At 40.6% G+C, this 13,105-nt stretch overlaps 1 long non-coding RNA gene across 2 annotated transcripts in view; it reads left to right on the top strand.

Annotated features, from left to right (window-relative positions):
- LOC107306657 (uncharacterized) overlaps positions 1-12,590 on the top strand; it is a 37,030-nt gene extending 24,440 nt beyond the window's left edge. For both annotated transcript variants that reach the window (XR_014947790.1, XR_001552226.3), the window contains exons 3-4: positions 7,233-7,355; positions 7,435-12,590. This is a non-coding gene — a long non-coding RNA (uncharacterized LOC107306657). The remainder of the gene's footprint in view (positions 1-7,232; positions 7,356-7,434) is intronic.
- The last annotated feature ends 515 nt before the right edge of the window (positions 12,591-13,105 follow it).

The raw sequence follows: 13,105 nt of genomic DNA, 5'->3' as shown, positions 1-13,105 counted from the left end.
ATTGCTTATAATAACAGCAGGGAAATAATTTTCAGACAAAAATGTGATTTCTTAATCAAGGGTCTCTAATTCAAAATATATTTATTTAATAAACAGTAATTATGATAGCTGCAACTACTCATTCATATCAATAATTCATTCAGAAGTAAAACATATCAACATATTAGCATTTATTTTTCCTTTTAATAGGCTGTGATTTAAAATAAATGTAAATCGTCATAATCATTCAGCTCCATATGCTGGGAGAGGAAAAGTCACCTTAAACCAGATGCATATTTTGAGAAAAAGAGAAGACGAGTTGTTCTAAGGAAACAGCGTATGGGGGCAGATCTTAAGCTGGGGTAAAGATGATCTACCCTCTGGAAGTCAACTCAGCTCTGATGATTGACACCAGCCAAAACCTGTCAGTAATTTTTAGGAACTGGAGTTTTTTGGGGAGTTTTCTGTGGATCCATGTATTGATTTCTTTCTATAAGTAAAGAGATAAGTACAATTTCTTCCAGTTTTAATCAGGAAAAGGCAGTATACATAAATAAGAAAATTCCAATTTGAAGATTTTTATGTGTGGAAACAATAGGCTGCTTTGCCTAAGTTGTAGGTCTGTGCTGCTTGTCTATGAGTGTTTATGTGTGTGTTGAGCTGCATGTATTGTTTCCCATTCCTGTTTACTTAGCCAAATCCTCTCCCAACTTTTACCCTTAACAACCCACTTCATTTTGACATCTCTTTTTAATCCCCTGAACGCATTAGATCTCTTGCAGCAAGCTCTCTGTTGAAATTATTTCTTTAGGTCCCTGGTTCAAGATCCAGACAGCTTTGTTTTGATGCTGTGGAGCATGACTCCAAGTGTTAAAAAACTGTTGTTTTTTTTTTGCTTCAGACACAGGGAAGAAGTGATCAAGGGCTAGGGTCCCAGCCAGTATGTGTTACTGCTGTTAGAGCACTTGGTGCATATGTTCTAGCAGCAGCTCTTTCCCTTTTGCTTTCAGTAGGTGAAGCCAAGGATTATGGCTGGGAGATTAATGTGATGAGGATGAGCCTGGGAAGCCTTTGGTGCTCCTTGTATAAGCCTGCTCTGCTTGCTCATACACAGTACACCTGTGGAAACTCGCTGCAACCATAGGGCCCTCTTGTACTGCCTTGTGCTAAGAAAGCTATTTTCCTGCTCCACACAGGCCGCCCTGTGTTCTTGCTGGGGGAACAAGGCCATAACACCCTTTACCTTAAGTTCAACAGCAGTGTTTTTCAGGGGGTGCCTTGGGGATAGATGGCATGAGTAGCTGGACAGCCTCAGCACAGCCTAGCCCTGCAAAACGACATTTTCACAGCCTCCCAGGTGAGATTTGTTGTCCACACAACCGTGGCACACAGCTGGCTGTTATTCTGCTTTCTTTCAAGGCTGGCCCTTCCGTGCTGCTACCCTGCACTGGGCATGCAGACACTGGGCAGCGAAGCTAAGGTGATACCTGATTTTTGTTCTTTTCCAGTCTCTGCAATGCTATACATTGTTACATTCCTCCAACAGTTTCTAAGAAAAGCGAGTCATGTTGCTTAGTTTTCCCTGTCCTCACAAAGAGGAGGCATGTTTTTGCTTTTTCCCCCCCCCACAAGTTATTGTATTGTTCTTCTTTATGGTGTGGCTCTGATTTAGTGCTGGATGAAGCTCAAAAGGAGGATTAGTGTAAATCTACTCCCATATGCTTGGATGCTTTTCTGCACCCTGTCTGTACCATCCTCACTGCTTTTGATGGAAAAAGCTGGGCTATAAACCTGATGAGAACAGGCTTCCATTCAAGATGTTTAGTATTTCCTGCTTCTACTTGGGCCAGTGATACGGCACATCCAGCCCCTTTCGGCCCTTCAGCTCTCTGTCATGGTCTTGTCAGAAATTCAGAAAATCACTATGGCAGAGAATGAATAGGGGAATAAAAGGAATCTGATTTTTCTCCACTTTAATAATGGCTAGATTTGGGTTTAGTTCCACCTTTGGCTGAAATTTTGCTGGAGGATGGGCACAGGTAGAATGTTTTTATTTGAACGGAATTGGTTCATCCATCTTTTAGATGATGGCACTGAAGTGTGAGTCCATTTTTATGGTCCTCAGAGAGAATCTGTGCTTCTTTTTAAGAGATGTACCTTCTGGGAAAGGTAGGGCTGGCTATAAAAGCCCTGATTGTATTGTATTCAAGCAAACCAGGAGCACACGAGGGGAGGAACAGAGACGGTGATAGAAGGAAGGAGAGGTTTTTCCAAGTATATGAGATGTGTTATGCTTTGGTATCACAGGCTTTGCTATGCCTAATGCTTGGGCATTTTCTGGATGATAACTGAATTGCTTAATAACCAAACACCAAGCTGCACTGAACTTGATCCTAAAACTGCAGTGCTATTGCCATTTGGGGGCTTTCTTCTTTACTTGTCATTTTCTAAAGAATTTCTCAGTAGTACTGTAATCAGTCACTCATTTTTTGCTGATTCTCCTCTCTCCATTACAAATGTGTCCGAGTTTGTGAGAGGGAGGCTCTGTTTTCTCAACCAAATCTTCCACTCCTTGATCTATCAATAAATTAAGATTAACTTACAGATTTGACTGAAAATACAGGCTCTTTCCATACCTGTGTAGTCCTATGGATGCAGAAGGAGTTCCAGCCAGCCGGGCAAAGGCACCCTTTCCGAATGGCCCCAGCTGGGCTCCTGTGTTGCTCCCCGAGTTTCTCTTGCTCCATACAATGGCTGACATTGTCTGCAAGGAGCAACTCAGATTACGGCCCCCTCCAGCTGCGCTACCCCTGACCCTGCTCCTGCCCTGGGCTGCCCACGCTCTGCCCTCCCTGCAAGCACGGGGACTTCAGCTGAGCCGGCTGCTGCCTGGGAGTGTTGATTCAGGTCTTGAGGGTGGCCTCGGATGCGTTTTAACAGGCAGAGCAGGCACTCCACGGGGATAACATGGAATGATTATTTTAGGGCAGATTTTCCCCTAAAAAAACCCATAGTTCTACATGCACGCAGTTTGATCTTCACACAAAGGATTTATATAAGAACTCACTTCTCTCTGTCGGTTATGAAAAAAAAGCATGCTGGCGGGATTTAGGGAAGTGTGCAAGCTTGAGGATAGCTGCAGACAAAAGAGAGTTTTTCTTCTAAGAACATCCTCACAGCTGGAGCCCTGGCAGTGGTGCTGTCATAATACTGAGGTGTTACCTGGCTGGGGCAAGGCACGGTGTCTGCTTGGCACCCTCCTGACACACAAATTTGGCCAGCACTTGTCAGAGCACTGTTCCCTGCCTGTACCCTTATGCACAGTTTTTCCATTCAGTGACTACTTTTTGGGGATTTTCGACCCTGCCAGTAGGCTGAACGCCAATGAGGAGAGTAAGGGTGGAGGAAGAAACTCTGTGACTCCTTTACCTGCTAAAGAGAGACCAAGCTTACCTGGACTCTCAGGAATAACACTGCTGCAGTGGCTCCAGACCAGTCCAAAGCAATCATCCCAACTCCTAGGTACCCTGCAAAAAATATGCTTTACATCTCAGAGTGTAGAGACTTAAAGATGGGTCTGCTGGAGGAACAACCAAGTGGGATGGGAAAGATATTCCTTTTAGAGCCTGCACCCCCAGAAGTATTTTTCTGGTCAGATCATCACTCGTGAGCATAGCATCATCTGAGCTCAATCTGCCTTGTGCTGAGAAGGGAAGGTGTGCAACAGTTTGAATCTGCTCAAGTTTTGTCTGTCTTGGACTAGCCCCATTCAGCCCATCTCTGCCTCCCGAAGGGGAACAAGTGCCAAAGCAAAGATGGAGCATAACAATAAAGCCTATATGCTTGCCTTTAATGTAGCACAATGCTTAAAACTGAATATAAACAGAGATGAGGCTTTAGATCTTACTCAAATCTCATTGTAACTTTGAGGTTGTCAGATGGTACTGAAGTGAGAGATCTAGAGTAGGAATATTAGTGAACACAAAAGTCATGATATTTACTCAGTTTATGCATTTTCTCTCTCTCTCTTTTTTTTTTTTCATGAAACTTGCATAACTGGCATGTAATTGTTTTGCTAAGTGAGCCTTGAAAGCAAAAGTCTTGATAGCTGTCAAATATCTTCTTTGTAGTACAGTGTGTTGTCCTCAGAAGCTAATCAGTAGAACTTGCTCAGAAGAACTTAATCAGCAGAACTGAGCACATTGTCAGTACTTAACAAATAATAAATTATAATAATAACAGCAGTTCCTTTTGACATAACCTATCAATTTTTTTGCTTGATTTTAGGGAGTGCCTTCCTTGCCTCTAGTTAAGATTTATACGTACTAGTGCTCTGCTTACTACGGTTGAGAGGATGGGTGATACAGCCTAACAGGGTAGAAGTACTGATCGAAATGAAACTTTAACAAATGGCCGAAATAGAAACTTGAGAAAGTTCCTTGACTGTTCCTTTTCATTCAAAAAGAGAATTTCAGAATAAATTTTATCAGTTCAGTTGTTCAAAGGTAAAATGCCATGCTTACAAGTTAATAGAATCACTTGTGAATTTCCCAAGTCCCTTTTTATTTTTTTAAAAAGATACTCATTAGGCTTTCCTTACAGAAAGGTGAACGTATCCAGCAGCATGTCTATTATTATTAATTGTTATTATTATAAGGGAATTGGATAGCTTAGAGGGCTGTTAACAGATCTGAGGCTATCACTTCTTTGTCACCACTGTAATTTGGCTTGAGCAGGGAGTTACTGATAATCATTTCATTTTCCGACTGTTTGGTGGTTCATGTGCAATTAGTTGATGGGTTTTATTCACTTCCAACAAGAGTATATGCACATTATAAAGAAAACCACCAGGTCAACTCTAAGCTGCTGCTAACTGTCTCAGGCTTAAATGGAGCCGTGTCAATTTATCCCAGTTGAGGATCTGACCAAGGATCACAACTGGCATTAATTAGTAGATGTGTTATCAGACTCCACTGAGATGCCCTGGGTTGAGTGACGACAGGTCAACACCATGTCGGTACAGGCAGGTGGGAGATCCAGGTCCTCCCTACAGACACCTTGGTGGCTTCTACTGCTGTGTGGCATTGCCATGCCACTAGCCTTTGTGAGAAGGACCCCACAGCTGGGCACGGCTAGTCATATTAGAACCCAAGCAATGCAAGGCAGCTACTAAAAATTGGGGAGGAGGGAAAAGGAAGGTGTATTGCTGGAATGAGTCACCCCAGAGCTCAGTGTGCATGAGACTGCTCTGCTAGTTCTAAGTGAAACAACTGACTCTGGTTTTCTGGTGGTATGTGTGCACCAACTGAGCTAACACTAGCGCTAGCTGCACATGCATGACAGAAGGATGAGGGAGATGCTGCTGAAAATACAGATACCCAAAGGCCACAGAACAAACTTGGTCCTCACATTGCTCAGGGAGTAATATCCTCAGCCTTTACCAGCTACACATACTCTTTACAAACCGGCTCAAGTTCACAGACCTCATACTTTTTAATGCACTTGAAAACATCGTCTTCTTGCTCCAAGACATTTTTGCTGTAACCCTGGAAATGGAAAGAAGAGTGGGAGTTCAGTAGTAGCAGGAGCACAGAAGACTGACCTAGACAATGGGAAGATACAGAATAGTAACATGCAGTGGTAATTGTCACCTGCAAAATATCCATCAGTACTTCTGCAAATTCCTTCCACAATTTCCAGCAAGATAACAAAAGATAAGTCCAGTTGCAGGCATTGAGCCTTTGGTTTTTCTCACCTTCCTCTTAACTTCTTTAGCCAAGACACATCTGGGTCCTTCTCTGAATAGACACCTTTGGGTCCAAAGCCACAAAATGAGATGACTGAGGCTCAGGCAGGATATAGATATTAAGGCCAGCAATTCCAGCCCACACATCTGCAACGTTTATCACCTGTATTTTTGCTAATAAAGATTCTAAGACATCTAACACCTTTGTCATGCCTATGCTTGTTGGCCAGTCAGTCACCAGCTTAACTGGGCTGAACTTCAGCAAAACCTCTTCAAAAAGCATCCTGGCAAAGCATGTGTAACACACAGTAAGGACTGGACAGCGCATAACACACAGCAGCTGTCTTCACTTTGCTTCAAAGTAAATATCTTCAGTGCTCACCTGAGCTTTGGGGATTTCAAGTCCTTATCTCTTATCTGCAAAGAGAGCAGGAACTCTGGTTAGGAAGCTACGAGTATTCAAGGGGCAAGATATTTTCTATACTTCTTGCAGTAGGGGTGCTCATGTGCGTGTGGTTCTCAGGGAGGAGTTTAAAGCAATAAGGTGGAGAATAGGATACGTTTTCCACCCCTGTGCTGACTTAGCTTGTTCTGCACTTAGCTGTTTTGGATTGGCACAAGATAGAGAATTTTGTTCAGTATGCTCACTGCTGTGTAAGGGGTTTCAAAAATATTGGCTTTGCAGCCTAATGAAAATACAGTGATTTTTCAGAAAAATCAGTAGAACATACCCTCTAAGGATACGCAGATGTAGTGATTATTGGAGTTTTAATTAAAATAGCAGGTAAAATAAGTATTATGGTGTGTTATTATTTCAGAGATAACAACAGAATAAAGGTCCCATTTCTTTCTTGAGTGCAATTTTCTAAATGAAAAAGTAAACATTAATATCTTCAGCGATCTTACTGATCTTGTACGATAATTTAGAAAAATATCTCTATTAGGGATAGTTATATATGCTTTTTGTTGGAAATGCAATCACACAATATGCACATAGCTGCAATCTGTAGACAGATTAAGTAAATTAAATCACTCAACGTCTTTTTTCAATAGCTCTGAAGTTAAAAGTAATTTGCAAAGAAAATACTCAGTTTCAATTGGTTTGTAATATCTGTTAATGATCTTTGGAAAAATTTCTGATAACACACGGGAATTCCCTCAGGGACAGGGTTGTGAATAAGTGGATTTTTTTAAGTTTCAGATGTCATTAGCTAGTGATTTCTTTGATGTAAAAAGCTGTTACAGAATAAATTGCAGAGGTTTACGAGTATACAGGACAATCCTTTTTGTGAATAATATCCTTTTTTTTTTTTTTTCATGGCACTTCCTGCCCCCAAAAGAAGAAATTTAAGATCTAAGTTGTCATTGCAAACATACTGGAATCACAATGGCTCTGGGATTTTGTGCTTACTTTCTGTGTCTTTATGTGAATGTACAGTGTAAATCTTCTTCTTGAAGGATCTGTTTTGCTCCCTTTTGATGTGATTCTTCTTTTTGTCCCTGGCAGATAACTTTTTCAGCCCACAAAGCTGAAACACTTTCTGTGATTCAAATGGCTCCAGAACATCTACTCACTAGAAGACATCCTCCCTGATTTCTTGTGGTGCCTGTTGGATTGCTGAAGTTGCAGGTGAGTGTAAACATGGAGAAGAGGGCCTCTATTCTTATAGTGCTCTGTTAGAATGAAGTCTCTATCACCTTTTTGACAGTTCAGAGACAAACGAGATACCAGAACAGAGGAATGTTTCTCAGAAGGACCAGTGAGACATCTCCTGACCTCTGTCTCCATTGGAGGATATAACTGGAGTAGAAAAGAGAAGCAGAGGCACCACAGACTACAGATACCCATGGGGAATGTTGTTCTGCCTCAAGTTTCAGCTCTACAACATGGCCATGGCCAGATGAGGATGGACGTTATATACCCATAGGTTCCTGTGAGTGGGTGAAGTGGGTAAGGGTTTAGACAGAGGCTGGTAACAGTCTGAAGGGATGCTGATCTGGGTGATGGGGACTGGGACTCCAAAGCATTCTGTTGCAGATCAAAAGATAAGTCTAGTTGCATCCATTGAGCCTCTGGTTTTCTCACCTTCCTCCTAACCTGTTTTCCCAATAATTTATTTGTCTCAGTCTGCTTTTTCCTTATCTGCAGATAGGGCTACAAGGCATACCATACTACAATGAATATGGCCACTTACTCCATGCTGGACTATGGGAGAAAGTTTTGCACAGCTCTAGTAAAAGAGGTGAACAGCTACAGGTTTGAAATGCCTCCTAGCCTTCCGTAGACCTCAAAAGGCCCACCTCACTTATCCTGATTATCCATTAGTAGATCAGACAGCATCTCATTTCCTAGACACAAATGTTCAGTGGTGTTCTGCAGTTGCTTCAAGAATAAAGAAACTTTCTCCTGAATCTTTCTGAGCAGTTGCTGGCACTGGTCAACCATAATACAACTTGTCTTTGCCAGAAGCCAATGTCAGACAGTATGAAAGGGAACTTCCCCCTCCTTCCTGCATATTTAAGTGCATAACAGTTTACCATGGAAGATGATATGCTTGGAGATATGATTTTGCAGAGAGTTGTTAGAGTTAGGGTACTATGGATAGACTGCAGTTGGACTTGATGTTCTTTCAGGTCTTTTCCAACCTGAGTAATTCTATGATTCTATGATGCCTTTCTGACTCTATTTATTGACTAGCTTTTACCAAGAACTACTGACACTATTACATAATACTTATTAGTAAAACTCTCACAGATTTTTTCAAGGCCAAGAACAACCACTATTATCATCCAGTCTGATCTTCTGCATAATATATGCTACTGAACTTAACCTAATCTGAACTCGGTGTGTAGATTTGCTTTTATGTCTAAAAATGCCTCATCACTTACAAATATGATACTGTTTCACAGAATACTATCTGTGCAGCAGCAAGTTCCATTAATTAACCGTACATTGTTTGGAAAAGCAATACCCCTTATCCGTTTGAAATTCGATACCTCTTCGTTTCACCTTGCAGTATAGGAAAGGGTTTTTTATTCCTTTGCTGCTAATTAGGTTGGAGGATCATGAGGACAAAATGTTATTTATATTATAGTCATGTTTAAGGAGAGCTCTGATGAAGCATGGGGATTCCACTGCACAAAGTGAGGGAGACTGCACAATCTCTTCAGAACTGCTTGAATAGACAAATGGCATATTTTCAAAAGAGCTAAATGATTTCACCAAAACAAATGTCAGACAAGTCAATGGATTCATACTAATCAATCACCTATGCATTTCTGAAAAATCAGTCCAAAGTTTGAAGGAAAGAAAAGCATGGAAAAATAAAGTCCCTGAAGCTAAGACCAAGAAATATGTTTGGTATATAGTCAGTGAAAAGAAAATCGTGTTGCTAATATGCAGCTCCTTGTCCACTGTCCATAGGTCACTTTGATATCCACAAGCTCATGGCCTTAAAGTCTTCCCTTTAAGAGAGCAGGGTGCAGTGGTGAAAGCACAAAGCCTGCTGCATGTGTAGTCCCCAGATCTTTTGCCTAGAGACCAAGGACAACTACAGTAACTCAGGCAACAGTTGTTATCCAAGTTTATGGAAAGGGTTCATGTGAGATTTGCAGTCCTGTGAGGGTCAGTCTGCTTTGACAGATAGGCTGGGGTTTGTGTTCTTTCCCTCTTCTCAAGGAAATTCCCCATCCTTTTGACTTTTATCATTTCTTATTGCCATTCTCTGGACTTGTTCTATTTCTACTTCCTTTTTTACAGGGATGAGGTGACCAAATTTGAAGACAGTATTCAAAGTGAGGATGTGCCACTGATTTATATAATGGCATTATAATATTTTCCATATTATTCTCTAAAACTCTTTTCTTCATACAAACCCCTTAAGATTCTTTTTAATTCTTTGAACTATAGTGCCTTTTAACATCTGTAGTTTACTCTGATCAGATTTTGACAAAGGAATAAAAGGCTCCATTTTTCACATAGAATTTTATTTATTGTTTGAACTTTAGAGGAGAAATTGGTTAACTTACAATTTAAAATTCTTGGCAATGTAGACCACTGGACAAGGATTTCATTATCAGCCCTTCTGTACTTTCTGTAGAAATGTGCAAACCTGAAAGTTGGCGGACAAAGTCTTGGCTAAAAAGACTTTACTTTCCTATTATAAACATAGCCAAAGACAGTTTGGAGCTGCAAGCATTCCCAAAGATGTCAGAGATATCATTCTTCCTGATGCAGTGTGCTTGGGCCATGCATTGGCAGGCCACCCAGCCAGTGCCGTGTATATGTGCAAGCGGCACCCAAATGCTGTGGTCTCCTGTTTACCTTACCATGTACTTCCACAGTAGGTCAGGGAAAGACCCCTCTGAAAATGAGGCACTTGGTGACTGCAGAGGGTGAGAATCTTGCTCTCATGTCACAGCTGGGCATGATGCTTTCATCAGGGTATTAGAAAAGGCTCAAGGAAAACAGTTACATCCATCCTATTGCCTAAGACACTTCCCACAGCTACTGACTTGTCTTAGAGTTACCAATCCAAATGCTGACCCTGCCTGACCCTACTTATCTTTTAAAAGCTGACAAGATCACAGCCTGAAGCAGTATAGCCACAGGCTCAGTACTGGCTACTAAAATGTCTGTTTAGTATTTTCAAAAATGCTGCTTTTAAGATTTACAATACAAGCTGCTGGATGTATGGACAACACCGAAACACAACCCTGACCCCTGATCATTCAGCCCCACTTACACAGAAATTTGTGCCTCTCGAGGGGCCAGCACTGAGTTGCTGCAAAACAGTCATTCCTTACTTGCAAGTGAGCTGGAATTGAAGTGTCATGGGGTTGTATGCATTCAGGTACTGATTTCAGAATTCATTGTCAGCTTCTTTCATTAGCTGCATTACTGCTTTAACAGTAGAAAGAGTTCCGCCATTTTTGTGTAATATCTTTTGGTTTGGTATAGAAAATCATCCTAATTCTTTTATGACCAAAGCAGTTTTTCATCACAAGTTGGTTTTAGATGAACTGTAAGTTTCTTCCCTAGCAATGAAAGAAAACACGTATTTTTCTGAATATTTCTAAGGTTAAATGGATAAACACAGTTTTAAATACTCAGGAAACACTAAGGGACCAATCTAGCTTAGTTGTTTGTGCAGTCATACATGATACAAACGATATAGTTCTTGCAGAGTTCTTGAAGGAAAGACATGGAAAAGACACTGAGGTCTTATTGCTCCTGTTGGAAACTTCTGCTAACTATAGCAAGAGTTGGACTGGGCCCAGAGAAACCAAATACACACAAGTTGCAATGAGTTGGCCATACAAGCAAGGAAAATCATAGATAACAGATACACACAAATTAGTAATGTACCTTTAAGGTCATCCAGTACAGCTTGCTGGCACATTGAGATTGTCTCCTATGGTATAATTTTGGTTGCTTTGGGTGCCTGGATTAAATGTCCTAAATAATGCCATGTACTTAAGGAGAGATTGTGCTGCCTAGTATATCCTGTTAGAAGTTTTTTTCCTTTCTTAACATTATCATATTTCTCCCAGTTACATTTCTTCGCAAACCTCCTTATTTCCCTTCTGGGTGCTATTTTTCTCCAGTGTCTTCAGACTAATGTGATGTTCCATTTAGTTAACGTTAAGTCAGTTCATACCTAGTTAGATCATTTAATTTTTTCTGATAAACCAGTCCTTTCAGTCTCCTGGTTATTTTCTCATCTCCTCTTGTCCCACTCCTGTCTGTCAGTATCTTTTTTAGTTTTAAGATTTTAAAGATGTGGTGCACTTATCTGAACTAACTTCAGGTCTGGCATCGACTTGAGCACTGTCAATATCTTCTCACTGGAAACCACTCCTGATGTGCTCAAGGGAAAGCCACTAACACTCCGAGCAGACAAGCAGGCAGAGCATCCTGTTCAAACCATTTCCTTGATACCACCTGTTTTACTGATCAACAATAACAAAAAATGTTAAAACATTTAGCCTGGTGATTCAAAAACGAAATATGGGTCACTATTTGTTGTCGATATTTCCAAACTCTTAGTCATGGACATTACAATCTAAAATTATGGAAGACATTGTCTTGTAACTATATTTGGGTGCCACTGGAGTACACTGTGGAAAGTAATTATATATGTAGGCACAAGCCTAGCTGTTCACATCAGGCAATAAATTCTGATCAACAAACAACACTCCTTTAGTGCTAAATGAAATCTTGGCTGTAATTGAATGTCTTTACCTTTGTGTTCTGCTGGATTGGAGGAATATCATTTTAATCTGCTCTCTTTAAATTTTCATTAAGGAACGCTTCAGCTACCTACAGCCTCATCTGATGATGTTTAATGATATAAGCTAGTGCATTCTTCCGTGCACCAGCAGGGGCTTTTTTAAATTGGTCAACTGTACAGAACATTGTTTTCATGTTTAATGTACTTGGAATCAACCTTTTAACATAATGATGTCTCTACAGACAGTTTATGTACATAGCTCACACACATATGTGCATGTGTATGTATACATATATATGCGTAAGTGCACACATACATAGAGAAACAGTGATCCTATTCACCTTCTTGAAAACATTTCAGCTACTATTAGCATAAATGTGCTGTTAAGTTGGCAGTGTTATACATTTTTGTTGGAGTTTACTTCTGTAACCTAAAATCAGGCAGATAAGCTGTGAAACTCATGCAGCTGATGACATAATGCTGGGATCTCATGATGCTGAATGTCATATTTCTAGGCGTAAAGGATGGATGTTCCTTTCTGGAATTATTATGCTGCTTATTGCAATATATGTTTTCTTGTTTTCATGTGGGCACTGAGATGTTCAAACCATTAAATTTATATGGTATAATGAGTCCTGTGTTCCTTATTTATTCTAAAGAAGGCATTATCTTTCTGTGGTTGTTTTATTGTATAATAAAGCCAACTACTCCAAGAATCTGTGATGAACATAGCAATAAGCTGTGACAATATGCACAGTTACATTTAATGCTGATGTCCAAATGTACATATGTGCATATAAATAAGTATACATGTAAATTCAAGCACTCAAAGATTGATACACACACAAATTAAATGCAATCAATTGGGACATGGCATAAGTAGATTCAAAGCTCACCTGTTATGGCTTTGTGAAGGGGGAATTCCAAGCCACAAAGACACACATGAAAGTAAAGCTCAATATCCTCCATTGGCTCGTTACCATTCTGCTTAACAGTGACAGGCTGTATGCTAAGACAGGGTACCAGCAGACATTCGCCATGACAGCTGGTTCAAAACAGAGCTTTCAAAATAGTGCAACACCCCTTACTTCCTTCCAAATCCTGGTGTTTGCCAGCAGCACTTAGCTGAGTCTGGCTCTGAAGGTCA

Source organism: Coturnix japonica, chromosome 1, assembly GCF_054131305.1.
Source record: "Coturnix japonica strain WE chromosome 1, WE-NBRP24, whole genome shotgun sequence".
NCBI lineage: Eukaryota > Metazoa > Chordata > Aves > Galliformes > Phasianidae > Coturnix > Coturnix japonica.
This window is presented reverse-complemented; position numbering and strand designations above follow the sequence as displayed.